Source organism: Mustelus asterias, chromosome 15, assembly GCF_964213995.1.
Source record: "Mustelus asterias chromosome 15, sMusAst1.hap1.1, whole genome shotgun sequence".
In the NCBI taxonomy this organism is placed as follows: Eukaryota; Metazoa; Chordata; class Chondrichthyes; order Carcharhiniformes; family Triakidae; genus Mustelus; species Mustelus asterias.
Genome location: NC_135815.1, coordinates 36,865,948 through 36,883,498, shown reverse-complemented (window position 1 = coordinate 36,883,498; position 17,551 = coordinate 36,865,948). Strand labels below are relative to the sequence as shown.

General features: G+C 44.7%; 1 protein-coding gene across 2 annotated transcripts in view; it reads left to right on the top strand.

Moving 5' to 3' along the window:
* spata17 (spermatogenesis associated 17) overlaps positions 1-17,551 on the top strand; it is a 301,239-nt gene that overhangs the window by 271,273 nt on the left and 12,415 nt on the right. The gene's annotated exons all lie outside the window — the stretch shown is intronic.

Genomic DNA, 17,551 nt, shown 5'->3' with positions numbered 1-17,551 from the left:
AGTGCTAACCACTGTGCCACTATGCCGCTCGTTTCTTGAACTTCAGTGCAGTATATCACAACGTTTCTGAAGATGTGGTAAATAAATACAATTTTACATATTTACAAGATGATGAAAATACATCCCATTAACTTATAGTCCATGTTACTTTGTGCTATACAATTGAATATGAAAACTTGGATAGAAAATCAGCCTCGATCTTCACCTCCATGGGAATGCCATGGGTAGCACGGTGGCACTGTGGTTAGCACTGCTGTCTCACAGCGCCAGGGATCCAGGTTCGATTCCCGGCTTGGGTCACTGTCTGTGCAGAGTCTTCACATTCTCCCGTGCCTGCATGGGTTTCCTCCAGGTGCTCCAGTTTCCTCCCACAGTCTGAAAGATGTGCTGGTTAGTTGCAATGGCCATGCTAAATTCTCGGTCAGTGTATCCGAACAGACACTGGAGTGTAGCGACTAGGGTGATTTTCACATTAACTTAATTGCAGTGTTAATGTAAGTCTACTTGTGACACGAATAAATAAACTTAAAAAAACACAAGGTGGGATATCCAGATTGTATCATATCCTTGAGGCAGAATCGTGTACAGACATTGGAAAACTAATCGCTGGCTGGAGAGTTGGTGAGATATCCATGCTGTCTTTTTTTTGGGAAGGCCTGCCGCATCTTGTGCCACACACAGCCCTGTGCCATGCCTTCTTCTGGGATAAAGGAGTCCGGGTTGGAAGCCCAGAAGAGCTGCTGGCCTCTTATTGGTCGGCAGCTCTTCATGGGCTGCACTCAGCAGTGCCACCAGGGAGGTGGTGGCTGCTGGTACTACACCCTTTCCACTATCCACTATGTTCTAATTAGCAGCTTAAACCAGAGAATCCGTGGAATCCCTAAAGTGCAGAAAGAGGCCGTTCCCCCTATCAAGTCTGCACCGACTCTCCAAAAGGATATACTACCCAGGCCCACCAACCCGCCCTATCCCTGTAACCCTGCACATTAAGAAGTTTAACAACACCAGGTTAAAGTCCAACAGGTTTATTTGGTAGCAAAAGCCACAAGCTTTCGGAGCCTTAAGCCCCTTCTTCGGGTGAGTGGGAATTCTGTTCACAAGCAGGGCATATAAAGACACAAACTCAATTTACAGAATAATGGTTGGAATGTGAATACTTACAGCTAATCAAGTCTTTAAGATACAAACAATGTGAGTGGAGAGAGCATTAAGACAGGTTAAAGAGATGTGTATTGTCTCCAGACAGGACAGCCAGTGAGACTCTGCAGGTCCAGGCAGGCTGTGGGAATTACAGATAGTGTGATATGAACCCAATATCCCGGTTGAGGCCGTCCTCATGTGTGCGGAACTTGGCTATCAGTTTCTGCTCAGCGACTCTGCGCCGTCATGTGTCGTGAAGGCCGCCTGAACATTTACCATGGCTTATCCACCTAACCTACACATCTTTGGAGACTAAGGGACAATTTAGCTCTGCTAATCTACCTAACCCGCACATCTTTGGACATGGAAGGAAACCCACACAGACAAAGGGAGAGTGTGCAAACTCCACACTTCAGAGACACCCAAGGCCAGAATTGAACTCGGGTCCCTGATGCTGTGAGGGAGCAGTGCTTGCCACTGTGATACTCTAGCCCAAGTATTCGATCACTGTTATCAAATACACTGTTATTGCTCACCTTTTAAACTACGAAAGGAATATCTGGACACCAGAGTGAAGAGGTGTCCCATCCATTCAAAGTGGCAAGGCTAGCATTTCATTCAACATGATTACATCACTTGGATAACATTTGAGTGGATCTGACCATACTGGGAAACGTATTGGCCGGAGTTTTTCCGGCTTGCCCTCCACAGGGCTCAGAGTGGGTGAGAAGCGGCCAATGGGAAGGTCAGTTGACTTCCCGCCGGATTTTACAGTTTTGGGACTAGCGAGTCTGTAAAATCCCACCCATATTCCACTCACTCCTTACCTTTGGCAGGGACTGCAGCAAGTGGCAGGGACAAGCAGTGAGCAGACAGAGTGGCTCCTAAGGATTTTTCTGTGACATTCTGTGTTACACTGGCTCCCTGGCATAACTCCAGCAGAAAATCAAAGCCATTATTTTAAAGCTGTACTTTGTTTCTGAAGCAGCCAGTACTATTGTTTATTTTCGGCAAAGCATTGCTGGCAATGTCAGTTTATGTGTTAGCCTTTCTGTGTCACGGATTAAAGAATTCCATTGTACAGTGCAATCATAATATTGAATATAATGTCAGATGAAGGCCGAGTAGAGAATTTACGCATGAATGTTTTTTGGAAATACTCAACAGGTCAAGCACCAGCTATGGAGAGAAAAGAAGCAGAGTTGCTGGCTGGAATATTCTGAGCAATGGCAATCACTGTCGGATTTCAGCACCACTCCTGCAATTTTTTGTGCCACGCAATTCTAGCCCAGACCTCCGATCGCAACTTTTCCAGAAATGCAGAGTGTAACTGAAATGGAACTGCTTCCTCATGGCATGGATTAGGGGAGTCAGATGGTGAGGTCAGGTCAGGTTGGACGGTGGGGGGAGTCAGGAGGATGTCAGGTGGTGAGGTCAGTTCGGCGGAGAGGGGGTGTCAAGTGGAAGTCAGGTGGTGAAGTTGGGTGAGGTCGGGTTTGTGGGTGACAGAGGCGGGGATTGGGGACAAGTCAGGTGGTGTCAGGTGTACTCGGGTGCGGTGGGTTTTGGTGGTGAGGTCAGTTTGTGTCAGGGGAAATCAGGGGCATCAGGAGAGAGTTGCAGGTTCATAGAGGTAGTTGGGGGATCAGGGGAGCCAGAGTGTAGTGGGGGAGTCAGGAGGATCAGAGGGAGTCGGGAGCATCGGTGGGGCGAGGGGGGAAATCAGGAGGGTCAGAGGGAGTTGGGAGGATTAGGAGAGAGTTGTGCCTTCAAAGAGATAGTCAGAGGGACCGGTGGAGTCATAAGTGTCACTGTGAGCTCTTGGGGTGTTGATTGTATAGTTATCTAGGAGTTTGACTGAGATTTTTCTGTCAAACATTTCTTAGGTAACCAGTTGGTATCTAAATCAGAACCATCCAAAGTCTAACTCAGATTTGGAAACTTTATTAGAAGGCCCCAGGAATCAAGGGAATTGTCCATTGGAATCCCAAACTTTCTGGGTGGCTCCCATGGAATCAGTACATCGGGACTTCCAAGGGTCCCAACACATATCTTCACGGTGGAATGTCCTCCGAGGATCCAGAGGCCCGAAGATCTGAGCCACAGTTTCTGGTCTATGACTTTTCCTCAATTCTGATGTGCAGTCATAGATCTGAAATATGCACTCTCGCTTTTCTCTCCACAGAAGCTGACTGACCTGCCAATTATTTCCAGCATTTTCTGTTTCTATTTCAGATTTCCAGCATTCACAGTATTTTCCTTGTGAATCCATTTCCTGACTAATCTAAAGCTAGCCTGTGGTAGTTAACCAACTTTTTGCACCCTCTGGCCTGAATTTTAACTACCAAAAACTTGTATGAGAAGGGTGAGGGAGGGGTGGAGTTGTGTTGAGTTTCTGTAGGTGGTTAAAGTTCAAATGATGCGGAACCCTAGAATTGCCTTGACTCTACCCATGTCCAGTATTAACAGAGATGAACTCAGGCTCCAGCAACCAATCCACTCACAGGAGTTTGTGCTGCTGTTACTTTGTCATAGTCTAAATTTATAAAATCTCTCCATGGAGACTGAACATCCATATCAGGGAGCAAGTATATGGTCGATGTGTTACTTTAGCCAAAGCTTCCATTCAACATGACCTCACGACACAGCTTCCTCTTTGCCATTCTCATGGATAGTGATCATGACTGAGTGGCCATGAAGTTAGCTTCCCATGAAGTTAGCTTCCCATAAAAATGAGAAAATTATTGTACAGACATTTGGTCGGCACGATGGCACCATGGTTAGCAATGCTGCCTCACAGCCCAGGGACCCAAGTTCAATTCCAGCCTTGGGTCGCTGTGCGGAGTCTGTACATTCTCCCCGTGTCTGCGTGGGTTTCCTTTGGGTACTCTGATTTCCTCCCATAGTCCAAAGAGTATGGGTTAGGTTGATTGGGCAGACTAAATTGCCCTTAGTGTCAGGGGGATTAGCAGGGTGAATGTATGGGGTTACAGGAATAGGGTCTGGGTGAGATTGTTTTTGGTACAAACTCAATGGGCTGAATGGCCTCCTTCTGTATTGTAGGGATTCGATGATTCTATTCTATGATTCTAATTCACGTGTCTCTGCCAGATGAAAATCCAGCCTGGTCCCACTTTCAGCTTTTGACCTTTAACAATCTAGATTATGACACTTCAGAAAATCCAAGGAATTTTTAAATGCAACGAGTATTTCTGCCTCCACCACCCTTTCAAATAGTGAGTTCCAGGCCCCCATCACCCTCTTTGTGAAAAATAATTCTCCTCAAGCCTTCTACCATTTGCTTTAAATATGGGCCCTTTGGTTATTGGCCTCTGTGTTCTAGTAATAAATCTATTCTCTCCACTCTAACTAGGCCTCTCCTAATTCTATACACTCTAATTAAATTTCCTCTCATCCTCTTCTGGACCAAAGAAATTAACCCAACTTATGCAATCTTTCCTCATTGCTAAAATTCTCGATTCCTGGCAACGTCCTTGTAAATTTCTTCTGCACCCTCTCTAGTGCAATCACATTTTTCTTGTAATGTGGTGAGCAGAGCTGTATGCAATACTGCAGTTGCAATCAAACTGGTGTTTTATACTGTTGTGGCATAATGTCCCGACTCTTATACTCTCTGCCTTGACTAATAAAGGGAAATATCCCATATGCACTCTTAATCACCTTATCTATCTATCCTGCTACCTTCAGGAATCTGAGGACATTTACTCAAAGATCTCTCTATCCTACATTTTCAGTATCCTACTGTTTATTTTGTACTCTCTTGCCTTGTCTACCTTTCACAGATTCATCACCTTACACCTCTCCAGATTGAATTCCACACGTCACTTATCTATTGACCAGTCCATTGATATCTTCCTGCAATCTACAGCATTTGTCCTCACTATTAACTGTATGGCTCATTTTTTTTATCATCTGCAAACTTCTTAATCATGACAGACATGTAATTCTAAATCACTGATATGTACCATGAACAGCCAGGGACCTAATAATGGACCTTGGCCCCTTCCAGTTGCAAAAACATCTGTTGGTCAGCTTACTGTTGGTGGGCCAATTTTGGATCCAACTTACCACTTTCCTTTGGATTCCATGTGCGTGATCTTACCGCCCATTCACGCCATGCTCCTGCTACAGCGAAGACGGAGGTTTTGGCACCAAGCCAAATTTCCGTTCACTGCAGTGGGATGGGAAAATCTCGCTGGCATGAACAGTTGGAAAGTTCCGGCCCACGAGTTTATAATTTTCTGACCACTCTGCCATGTGAAAGCTTGTCAAAAGCCGTGATAAAATTCATGTTGACTAAATCAAATGTACTGTCTTCATCGTTTCTTCTAATGCCTCAAAAAAATTGAGTCAAGTTAGTCAGACAGAGTGGTCCGTGGTAATACCAACCGCAATCTATGCCAGCGAGACATAGAAGAAAACAGCAAATGTGTCACGTAAGTTGGATGTCTTTCACCAGTGTTGCCTTATGTAAGCTCCTGAGTATCACATAGAACAGCAGCTTCACCAATGAAGAAGTACTACAGAGGACTGGTCAAAGCGCCTGTGGAACATCATGATGGAGAGACAACTGAGGCTGCCAGGGCATGAGTTTTATCTCCTGGATATAGCAGTGGAATAGACAGTGTCAAATGGAAGAAGAAAATGGAGCTGGCCAAAGAAGTCCTTGCAAAGTATATTGAAGAGGACCTCCAAGAGCCAAGGACCAAATCCCTGGCTGGAGAGAAAGATATTGTGATGAGCTGTGGTGATGATGAAGTCTTGCTGCCCGTTGTCCCACATAGGACTGGAGGAGCTATGTCTCAATAAGTAAGTCAGACATGACCTTCCTTTACCAAATCCATACTGGCTGCCCTTGATTAATCCGCCCTTCTCTAATTGCTGAATTATTCTGTTCCCCAGAATATTTTCCAATAAGGTGCCCACCAGTGAGGTTCGGCTGACTGTTCCCTCCATTTCTCAGCAATGGTACAACATTAACAGCCCTCCAATATGCCAGTGCCAGATTTGCAGCCAGAGAATTGGAAACCAATGGTCAGAACCCTCGCCATTTCTTCCCTTGCCTTTCTTAGAAGCTTGAAATGTATTTTGTCCAGACCTGGAGACTTATTCACTTTAATTGCTCAGCACCTTAACATTTCCTTTCTTATTATGTGTATAAAGAACAACAGCCACATTTTCAACATCTACACACAAGTTATCTTTTTGGTCTCTAATTTGTCTTATTCTTTCCTTCGCTGTCCTCTTACTCTTTATGTGCTTATTAAATATTTTGGGGTTTTCGTTTATTTTACTTGCTGGTATTTTTTCACGTCCTCTCTTTGCTTTCTGAATTTCCTTTACAATTTCACCCCTGCGCTTTCTATACTCCTCTCGGCTTCCTGCAGTATTGAGCTTTTGGCTTTTAACACATGCTTCCTGTTTTTGCCTTGTTCTACTCTGTATTTTATTTGACTGGAAATGGAAATCTCATCTTTTCCCTTTGACCCTTTCACTCAAGCGATTACCATATTTACATATTTCTTAATCCATCCTTGGAAATTAAAACTGATGTCGATTAGTATTGTTTTGTTTTATTATTCAAGACTGTGGCATCATCTTACGAACTACTTTAGATTCCAAAGAAGCTTGCAGTTTCTTCATTTTTCCTGGAATGAGGATTGTCCTATGGGGAAAGATTGAATAGACTAGGCCTACATTCCCTAGAATTTAGAAGAATGAGAGATGTTTTCATTGAAATATCTAAAATTCTTAAGAGGTTTGACAAGGCAGATGTTGGGAGGATGCAACATATGTAAAAGTTTAGCCATTATTTTGGGTGGCACTGTGGCACAGTGGTTAGCACTGCTGCCTCACAGCGCCAGGGACCCGGGTTCAATTCCCGGCTTGGGTCACTGTCTGTGTGGAGTTTGCATATTCTCCCCGTGGCTGCTTGGGTTTTCTCCGGGTGCTCCAGTTTCCTCCCACAGTCCAAAGATATGTGGGTTAGGTGGATTGGCCATGCTAAATTGCCCCTTCATGTCAGGGGGATTAACAGGGTAAATACGTGGGGTTATGGGGATAGGGCCTGGGTGGGATTGTCGTCAGTGCAGACTTGATGGGCCGAATGGCCTCCTTCTACACTAAGATTCTATGATTCCATCTTGACTGGGAGAGCAGGCTTGAAGGGTTAAATTGCTTATTTTGATCTTATGTTTTAATATGTAGAAGTGAAATCAATGAAAATTGCTTTGCAGTTGTACATTAACCCTCTGCAACATATATATCCAGAATTTAAACAATAACACCTCATTGTGGAGGTTTCAAAGCTCAACAGCATGGCTACCTATTTAAAAAAAACATACTCGTACAACTGTTATCAGAGAAATTGCTTTATTAGGGTTCACGATAATAAGATCTACCTCCAAGATGAGGACGTAAGATTACAATTGGCCATTCTGCGTATGCTTAACACTGATGTAGCAATGGTTACTGAATATCAAAGCCCTTTGCAATAATTAATATTGTGGCCCTAGAATTCTCTATTGATTTTCCCGATTTCACACCACAATGATGATGGGAGACTGGTAGAACTCCAAGGGAAATGATATAACAGGCTGACGTTACAGCAGGAGACCTGTACCTACCATGTTATGATAAATGTAAGAGATGGACCCCTGAAGTTCAATGAGGATTCTGCTGGTCTCTGGTGAGAAATCAACAGAACTCATGGACATTTTCAGGGCTGCGGTGTACATCAGTAGCAAAGCAAAAGTATATGATATTCTGGTGATGCCATATGATGTTACCTAATTTTAGCATGGGCATTATAGTACAGTGACAGTCCACAATGTGCAATGCTAAAGCTGCTGCCAACTTCCTTTCTTCATTCGGCTCAATTGACTGTGAAAGTTGTCAGCGAACTTTTCCATCTCTCTAGTTTAATTTTCCTAAAGAACTGCCTTGCTTTGCATTTACTAAATAGCTTGAAAATTACACAGTGATGACTTTCATAAGCCACTCAAGTATTACTCTCAGTACACATTACGTGAAGTTGATTGCCTGCAGCCTAAGTACCTTCTTTGTCCTTCAACTCAGGTTCTCCTCACATTAGCTTCTTCACCTGCATAGCTGACAGGGAGGTTTCAGACCATTTGTGTTACTCTTAAAGATGCCGTCTTGTGTTTTTGGTGTTCTCTCAATGTAACCCTTGCCCGTAAGGGTTCTGTTCTTGTTGCCTAGTTGGTCTGAAGTTTAAGAATTGTTCAGTTCTTATTTCCTCAATGCCATGGCAAGGAAACATCTTCCTAATGTGATAATAGTTTTCTTGTTCTGGTTATTGTTTTCTTGGGCTGTCCACAAATAAAGCATCTCTTTCTCACTAGGTTTTAGATAAGAAACTGAAGTTTCCATTCACGTTGATGATGCTGTTGTACACTCCATTTCTAACGATGAATGTTATATATTCTCCATCTTGTTGATAAACACTACACTTGTACTGGCTTCTGAAACAAAGACTTGGGGCAAAGAATTGCTGCTTCACTGGTTGACTTACGAGTTTCAGGGAGACGAGCAATGTTCTGGTACTGAGCTTTGAACTTCAGTTGCTGGACCAGAATTGTCTAGGAATTGTGCCAAAATATTTGACGTTATTTGAAAAAAAGATGAGAGAATGAGCAATCATTGTGGCATGATGGCACAGTGGTTAGCACTGCTGCTTCACAGAGACCAGGGTTCAATTCCGACCTCGGGTGACAGTCTGCCTGGAGTTTGCACGTTTTCCCTGTGTCTGTGTGGGCTTCCTCCGGGTGCTCCGGTTTCCTCCCAGTCCAGAGATGTGTGGGTTAGGTTGATTGGCCATGCGAAATTGACCCGAGTGTCACGGGGATTAGCAGGGCAAATATGTGGGGTTATGGGAATAGGGCCTGGGTGGGATTGTGGTCGGTGCAGATTCGATGGGCCAAATGGCCTCCTTCTGCACTGTAGGGATTCTATGATTCTATGATTCTATCCCCTCTCCACAAAAGGAGAATCCTTAACTCCACTGTCCTTGCAAACCACCACTCTAACTTCAACCGCTTAGCCTCTCTAATGCACCTGAATGTGCTATTGCTTCCCAAAACTGTTTCCAGAGCTCGATACTTGAATACCTGTAATCAGGTTCCCATCCCGCCACAGTTCCAAGACATCTATTATCAAATGACATCCAATGTGACCATGACGAAAGTTAACATTCCCTCCTCATACTTCTCAACCTCTCTGCAGCCTTTGAAATGGTTGCCCACATGTCCTCCTCCAAGGTTCTCCATTTGCATGGGACTACACTTGCCTGCTTCCATTCTTCTTTATCAAATTGTACTTGAAAATCACTTGCCGTGGCTTCTCTCCCAGCTCCAGAAAAGTTACCTCAGTCATTCTTTGACCCTTCTAGTTCTCATTTTAGATTTTTAGCCCTTTCCAATATCATCAGAATTTAATTTTCATGTGTATGGTCATGTGTATGATGCATCAACATCTCACAACCCTTCTACTATTTTTGCAAGATTTTGCCAGCTTCCAGGTGGCAGGCTAGGGGGCGAAGTGGCCAATAAACAGCGACGCTGCAATTGTATGGCTCTCTGATGCAGTGCAGCCAACAGGCCATTTTATCAGGGTCCGGAATAGGTCCTGTTTGGCTGCCTGCCAACTGGAGGCCAACTGGAAGCCAATTTGAATATTTAACAGCCCAACTGATTGCCATTTACCCATTTACCTGAGCCATCGGCATTTTGCCAGTGGTGGAGCAAGCCTCTGTGGTGTGGAGAGGCTGCAACCTGCCCATACAAGCTTCCCAGAGGAGATATCACATTCGGAGTCTGCATGGCCCAAGGGGGAGTGTCCCTGGTGGCAGTGGTTGCCCCTGAAGTCCCAATGCTGGAGGGTTCATTCCCCAGAACCCCTGTGCCTGCCTGTCTGGCCCCATCAGAAAAATGACTTGTCTTCCCCTAGATGCAAGAGGAGATCACAAAATGGAGGTGCCCTTTCATTCTCTTTACAACCATCATCACTCTCGGCAGCATGGAGAACTAGTCCCCTTAATAGGATAGCAGACTCAGTGGCAACCAGTTAGGAGGTGGCTGCTGGGAGATTGCTGCTTTGGCCCCACTGCCCACCTGTATATGTTCAGAATCTGTATTTGGTCCTGATGTCAGAGCTTACCCCCTGCCAGTGGTTTTTGCTGAGTCCTTGGGCAATTTTAATTGATCTTGTCACCTGATCACCTGGGATGATTTTTTAAACCTAGATTTCCCTCCTCGCCATTGCCACCTGGTGAGAAACTACCACCCCCTCCACCACCCAATACAGTAGGAGCTTCATTTCGAGGTGGTTAGGGGAGTTGGAATGGAGTTGGGTCTGTCACCTCTGGATGTACATTGGAGATGGCCACAATGGCTGCAAAGTGCTGAGGCAGGCTGGTTAACAGGTGTGCTTCAGTTCTGTGGGAATTCATCCCAGTTCTTTGCAAAGGTTTTAGGTCCTCCTTCCCCCTCACACACTGCCCATGCACCATCCATGCCAATTCATGTCACATCATGCCCCAACCCCCAATGGCCAGTCATACCATACATGCTAAGTCATACCACCTACCTACCTGCCCAAGGTCCCTCATTCCATCCAGGCCTACCCATGCCTCCCCAAGCACCCAGCCCCATGGCTCCTTATATCCCCCAATGCCAATTTAAAGTCAATTCAAGCAAATCCACCTAAAATCCATTGCCCTATACCTTCCATGTCGACTCACCCAATATCCACTGTGGACAGACCTCCAGAGCCATGCTGAAATCGAATAAAATAGATTTCTAAATACCTATTACAGCCTTTGCGATATTAAACAACAATTCCATTCATGAAAGCCCATTCAAAAAATTTAAATCCACTCTAATATTTAACCTCTTATAAAAGCACAGACTTATATTCATAAGTCCACTTCAAACATAGCTAACCTGTTAATAACCTCTTTGTGCTGTCAATGAAACTATGACTGGAGACCCACCACCTCACGCTGAGATATTGATAATTTGTGGAAATCAGCCAAGAATTAACAATGACATAATGATGGTCCTGAGGGTTATGTCAACAAACAGTTACTGTAACTACTAGACCAGATTTTATTTTACTTCTAACTTCACAGCTTGACAGTTCAACAGGCTATCCACGCCCTTCAAAAACATTGTAAAAGTTTGCAAGTCCCACACTGCGTTAGCACAAATGGGATCTGTTTGAACTCAGCACTGAATTCAAATAGTCCCGTTGAGTTTGGGTTTCTCTCAAGTGCGAGTCACATCCTGCCCCCTTTCCTTTATTGCTAAAATTAGGATATTTCCTAAATGGGATGGGGATTTCCAGATCCCGGTCTCACCTGCCATTTGGAAAGTTTGAAGGAGTCTCCACAACTCTGTAAAAATACAGGCTTAGGAGTTTGGCACTTCAAATGATTTCTACACAACTAACATCAGAATCAACCTTTTGTGTTAAGCTTCAGGTGAAGAAGTTTGGGGTTACCTACCAGTTCCTGGAGATTGTCTATCCTTTCTCCCTGGTGACATGGATTTTTCAAGATCAAATATCTAACGAGCTTTAATCTGTGACCACAGACCAGGATAATTCCTGGCTCTGCAAACCTGACTTCCATAAATGTCTGTTCTGTAATGTCAGTTTTTCGGTCCGAGGTGTGCCCTGCATGGGCTGGATGTAGATAAAAACTGAGCCCATTTGAGATGTTGATGATTCACAATGAAGTCCCTGTGCCTCAGAGGAGATGCCATTGACTTGTCCAGTGAGTGGGAGCTCTGTCAGTGTGGTCCAACTGTTAGCTGACAGTGAAACAGATGGTCTATCATGAGCTTTTCTTAGGGAAAAATTGTCATTGTTGATGCTTATTCACAGTGTATTGTGCTGAAGCACTGAAAGCATGTCTTCACAAGACATATCCATGGAGATGACATTGTCCTGTCACCACAAACTGGTACAGATATTCTGTAGTGATATCGTTAGCTACTGAGGCTCAGTGAATGAACAATGAACAGTATCATGATCATTAGCACATCCACTTGTCATCTTATTGTCCATCTATAAAGATGTGCCCACACTGTTGACCCTTGACCAAGTCTCTCACAGCTGCACACTGTCATGGCATAACTGTGTGACTAAGAGGGAGGAAACCAGTAGGGTTGTGAGCGATTGGGGGCCACAGCCTGCTAAAAACCTTGGAGTGGCAGCCACAACTTACATGCCATCAAAAGTTGTTCAGTGCCATTTTCTCCACCACACCCTGGGATTGCCCACCCCATTCCGGGACTGTCTGATTTTTGGGAATGCCTTTAAACAGTGAGGGCTGGCACCTATCTTAAGCCTGCACATGGCACTCCTGAGCTGGTCAGCTCCATTGTGGAGATAGGCACGTTCTACTCCTCTGCATTTTGCATGAAGTCAGGCCTGGTTTTTAAAGACGCTTGTTTCACTGTCTGTCAAAGGAGTGGTGAACCTTATTCTGCCTGTGGGGACCTACGCCAAGCTCTGCCCTTCCACCCATCCCCTATGGCCCCTTATGCCACGCTATGACATTTTCATGCCCATTGACCCACTATACACTTTCCAATGGACCCCTATAGTGTAAAAGTTTATTTATTAGTCAAAGGTAAGGCTTACATTAACACTGCAATGAAATTACTGTGAAATTCCCCCAGTCGCCACACTCCGGTGCCTGTTCGAGTCAAAGCACCTAACCAGCACGTCTTTCAGACGATGGGAGGAAACTGGAGCACCCGGAGGAAACCCACGCAGAAACGGGGAGAATGTGCAAACTCCACACAGACAGTGACCCAAGCCGGGAATCGAACCCGGGTCCCTGGTGCTGTGAGACAGCAGTGCTAACCACTGTGCCACCGTGCTGGCCCCAAGTAGAAAGCATTCACAAAAGTTTTTTTAAAAACTAATCCATTTATAACTTTCTCCTTTGTTGAAAAAAATGTCTGCACTACTAGCAAATAAAGGTATCAATCATCCAGGCCATTTAGAGTATCAATAACAAAATCAAAAACCCTTGTAACCACTTAGCTTGTGTAAACAAATATTGTGAAGTTGACAGCAGAAATCAGAGAGTTTGAGCTGTCAATCAAAAAATAATTCCATTGTTCCAGCAAACTAAATGGTTGTCTGGGCTCGCAGCCAAGCCTCAGTATGCATGCTTGGCTAAGAGTGCAGACAACTATTACAGTAATAAAACACCTGCTCCCCAGAGGAAGCATTGTGCAGCCAGAGGTTCAGATCTGAAGTACCAACTTTAAAAATAAATCTGAACTGGAAGGTGAGTTTCATTGACAGTTGCTGTGCTGTTGCTTCTGATCCAGGGAAGCTTTGTGGTTCCAAACTTTTAAAAAATATCAGAAAACATGAAGCTGCCGAAACTTCAGTAGCAGCCTGAAAGAATACCTTATAAATGTTCAGAGCTGATCCTGGATGTCAGGAGGGTCAGTTATAAAGGTAAATAACTTCATTGGAGAGTAGATTTAGTAGGAGTGTAACACAAAAACAGTTGCTGGGTCAAACTCCTGGAATTCCCTTCACAACGACATTGTGTATCAATCCACAGCACGTGGACTGCAGTGATTCAAGAAGAAGTTTAACAACACCAGGTTAAAGTCCAACAGGTTTATTTGGTAGCAAAAGCCACACAAGCTTTCGAGGCTCTGAGCCCCTTCTTCAGGTGAGTGGGCTCAGAAGGGGCTCAGAGCCTCGAAAGCTTGTGTGGCTTTTGCTACCAAATAAACCTGTTGGACTTTAACCTGGTGTTGTTAAACTTCTTACTGTGTTTACCCCAGTCCAACGCCGGCATCTCCACATCGTGATTCAAGAAGGCAGCTCACCACCACCTTCTCAAGGGCAACTAGGGATGGGCAATAAATGCTGGCAATAAATGTCCCACGAATGAATTAACAAAGAACACAAGCCTACCCCTACTGTGTGAGTTAGGATAAAATCAGGTCCTGTGTTCCTCTTAGTTTGAAGTTTATTGATTATTTATCATTTGAACAGAGACAAATGGTATGCATAGGCCTGTCATGTATGAAATGGATTCCCCTCACACACAAACAGCCTGTTTCTTTTTAATACAAACATTACCCGAATAATTATCCACAGTGCCGGGTTCGATTCTCGGCTTGGGTTACTGTCTGTGTGGAGTTTGCACGTTCTCCCCGTGTCTGCATGGGTTTCCTCCGGGTGCTCTGGTTTCCTCCCACAGTCCAAAGATGTGCAGGTTAGGTTGATTGGCCGTGCTAAATTGTCCCTTAGTGTCAGGGGGATTAGCTAGGGTAAATGCATGGGGTAACAGGGATAGGGCCTGGGTGGGATTGTTGTCAATGCAAATGACCTCTTTCTGCACAGTAGGGATTCTATGATTCTAAGTTCCTCTACAACCCTCAGCAGATGTTCCGAACCCTGGGCAGGCAACTCAGCCTTCTGGACTCTCGCTCTTTTTCTGCAAAGCACAGTGACAATTCCCCTACTGTCCCCTACCACAACTATGTTCCTGTTTGCTCCCCACATTTGGACTGCTACCTTTACCATGGTGCCATGGTCAGCCTGTTCATCTAACTTGCAGACCTCACTTTCATCAACACAATTTGCGAGCACCTCAAACCTGTTCAATAAGGTCTGAGGGTCTTCCACTGCTATCTGCTCGGACCCTTTTCCTGTCTCACTCACGTTCACATCCTCCTGTAAGTAATGTTTTTGTATTTGCCAGTCCAGATTTTCTTGACAAATAACCAAAATGATATAAAGTAAATGAAGAGAAGCATCTATTGAGCTCACTAAGTGCTATTGACCCATCATGGCCAATTATAAACACTACTGCTCAGGCTGTCAAACCTGCTTTCAGTTTAGCTGAATTACAGCTTTAGGCAAAAAAAAAATTATGTTAAGGCTAAGGATTTGGGCGAGACTGAAGCCTTCAAGTGAAGACTAACAGAAAAAATAATAATAATATGCATTTATATGGAACTTAAACAAGTCTTCACAATATCCCAAAATGCTTTATAACCAGTGAACTACTTTTGAAGTGGTCCCTGTTGTTAGTGTTAGGGACAGGAGAGAGACAGGCAAACTGCATTGATTTTCTCCCATTATGCTGTGGCGTGTTTTTCCGAACCTTTGGTTCATGTCATCTAACTTACTAATAACTTGTAGCAAATTCACAACATGATTTCACATTCAGAACCCTGGAGAGGAGCGTTTGCAACTTCCCACTCTACAACACACACACGCACATGTATGCACGCACTCATGCACACACACACTCACAAGCATACTTGCGCACTCACACACACATTAACACATGTACACACACACTCGCACATCCCCTACAGGGAGGGTATAGACAAAGGAGCTTTACAAACATGGATCGTAACAGTACAAGAACTGCAGAAATGAATATTAGTTCACATAGTTCACATGATTTCCAGAGCCTGAGAATTCAAACTCAGTTTAGTCCCAATGAGTTTTCTGATGAGGCTGCATTGGTTCGCAGTAGAGAGCTTAAGTTCGAGCTTGATGAATGAGGGAGTTTAAGGGCTAAATTAAGGGTTAATATCTACCTAAAGTCTAGTCTTTCTTTAATTTAGCAATTAACTAAAAGTTGCTGTTTGTGTTAGAAGAAGGTGACTTTTAGTCCAGCATTAAAAACAGGGCTGATAGAGGCTTTGCCTGCAGCTGCAGCTGCTAAATTAGATAACTGGCTTAAACAGGTTTTCAGAGGCTAGATTCAGTGAGTATAGAAGTGGGCTATCTTAAAGTATGGTTTTGTCTGCACTGGAGTGTTGCTTTGAACTGCAGTGGAGTGCTTGAATTGGAACTTGGTGACTGAGGGAGTTCAGTGAGGGGGGAATGAGGTGATCCTTCCCTTTATTTCCCCCTTATTCCTCTTTCCCCAGAAAGAGAGTGACAGAAGTCAAAGTAAAGGGAGTAATTTAAGGGTAAGTCATGGCAGGGCAACCCAGGCATATGGAATGCTCCTCTTGTGTGATGTGGGAAGTTCTTCCGGTGTCCAGGGTCACCCTCTGTGCAGGAAGTGGCTCCAACTACAGCTACTCAAAATCATAGAAACCCTACAGTACAGAAAGAGGCCATTCGGCCCATCGAGTCTGCACCGACCACAATCCCACCCAGGCCCGACCCCCATATCCCTACAGATTTACCCACTAATCCCTCTAACCTACGCATCTCAGGACACTAAGGGCAATTTTTGTTTTAGCATGGCCAATCAACCTAACCCGCACATCTTTGGACTGTGGGAGGAAACCGGAGCACCCGGAGGAAACCCACACAGACACGAGGAGAATGTGCAAACTCCACACAGACAGTGACCCAAGCCGGGATTCGAACCCAGGTCCCTGGAGCTGTGAAGCAGCAGTGCTAACCACCGTGCTACCGTGACGCCCCTCCAAAATCTGCGTTTTGGAGCTGGAGCTGCCACTGGAGTCACTGTGGAGCATTTGCAAGGATGCAAACTTCATGGATAGCATGCACAGTGAGCTGCTCACACTTCAGGTAATGGGTGCACAGGCAGAAAATGAATGTGTGACTGCCAGACAGAGCAAAAGCAGTAGGCAGGCAGTGCAGGAATGCCCTGGTTTAATCTTCCTCTCTAACAGCTTTTCTGGTTTGGATACTGCTGGATGAGGTGGTTTCTCGGGGAATGCAGCGAGAGCCAGATTTGTGGCATCACAAGTGGCTTAGCTGCATGCAGGAGAGAAAGAGTGGGAGAACAATAGTGATAAGGCATTCTATCGTGAGGGAAACAGATAGAAGTCTCTGTGGCAGCAGATGTCACACCAAGCTGCTATGTTGCCTCCCTGGTTGCCAGAGTCAAAGATGTCACTGAGTGTCTACAGAACATTCTGAAGGGGAAGGGTGAACAGTCAGAGGTTGTGGTCCATATCAGCTCCAAGGGCATAAATAAGAAGAGGGATGCGATCCTGAAAGCAGATTCTAGGGAGCTAGGAAATAAATTAAAAAGCAGGACCTCAAAGGTGGTAATCTTATTATTACTCCCAGTGCCACGTGCTCGCAGGAGCAGGAATAGGAGAATAGACCAGATGAATGTGAAGCTGGAGAGATGGTATAGGAGGGAGAAGTTTGGATTCCTGAGGCATTAAAACCAATTCTGGGAAGATGGGACCTGTACAAACTGGACGGGTTGCACCTCAACTGGACTAATATCCTCACAGGAACATTTGCTCGTCCTGTTGGGGAGGGTTTAAACTAGAGTGGCAGGAGGATGGGGAACTGAGCAGGGAGACACAAGAGAGGGAAGCAAAGAGAAACGAAAGACAGAAAAGTAGAAAGCAAAAGTGCAAGGCAGAAACAAAGA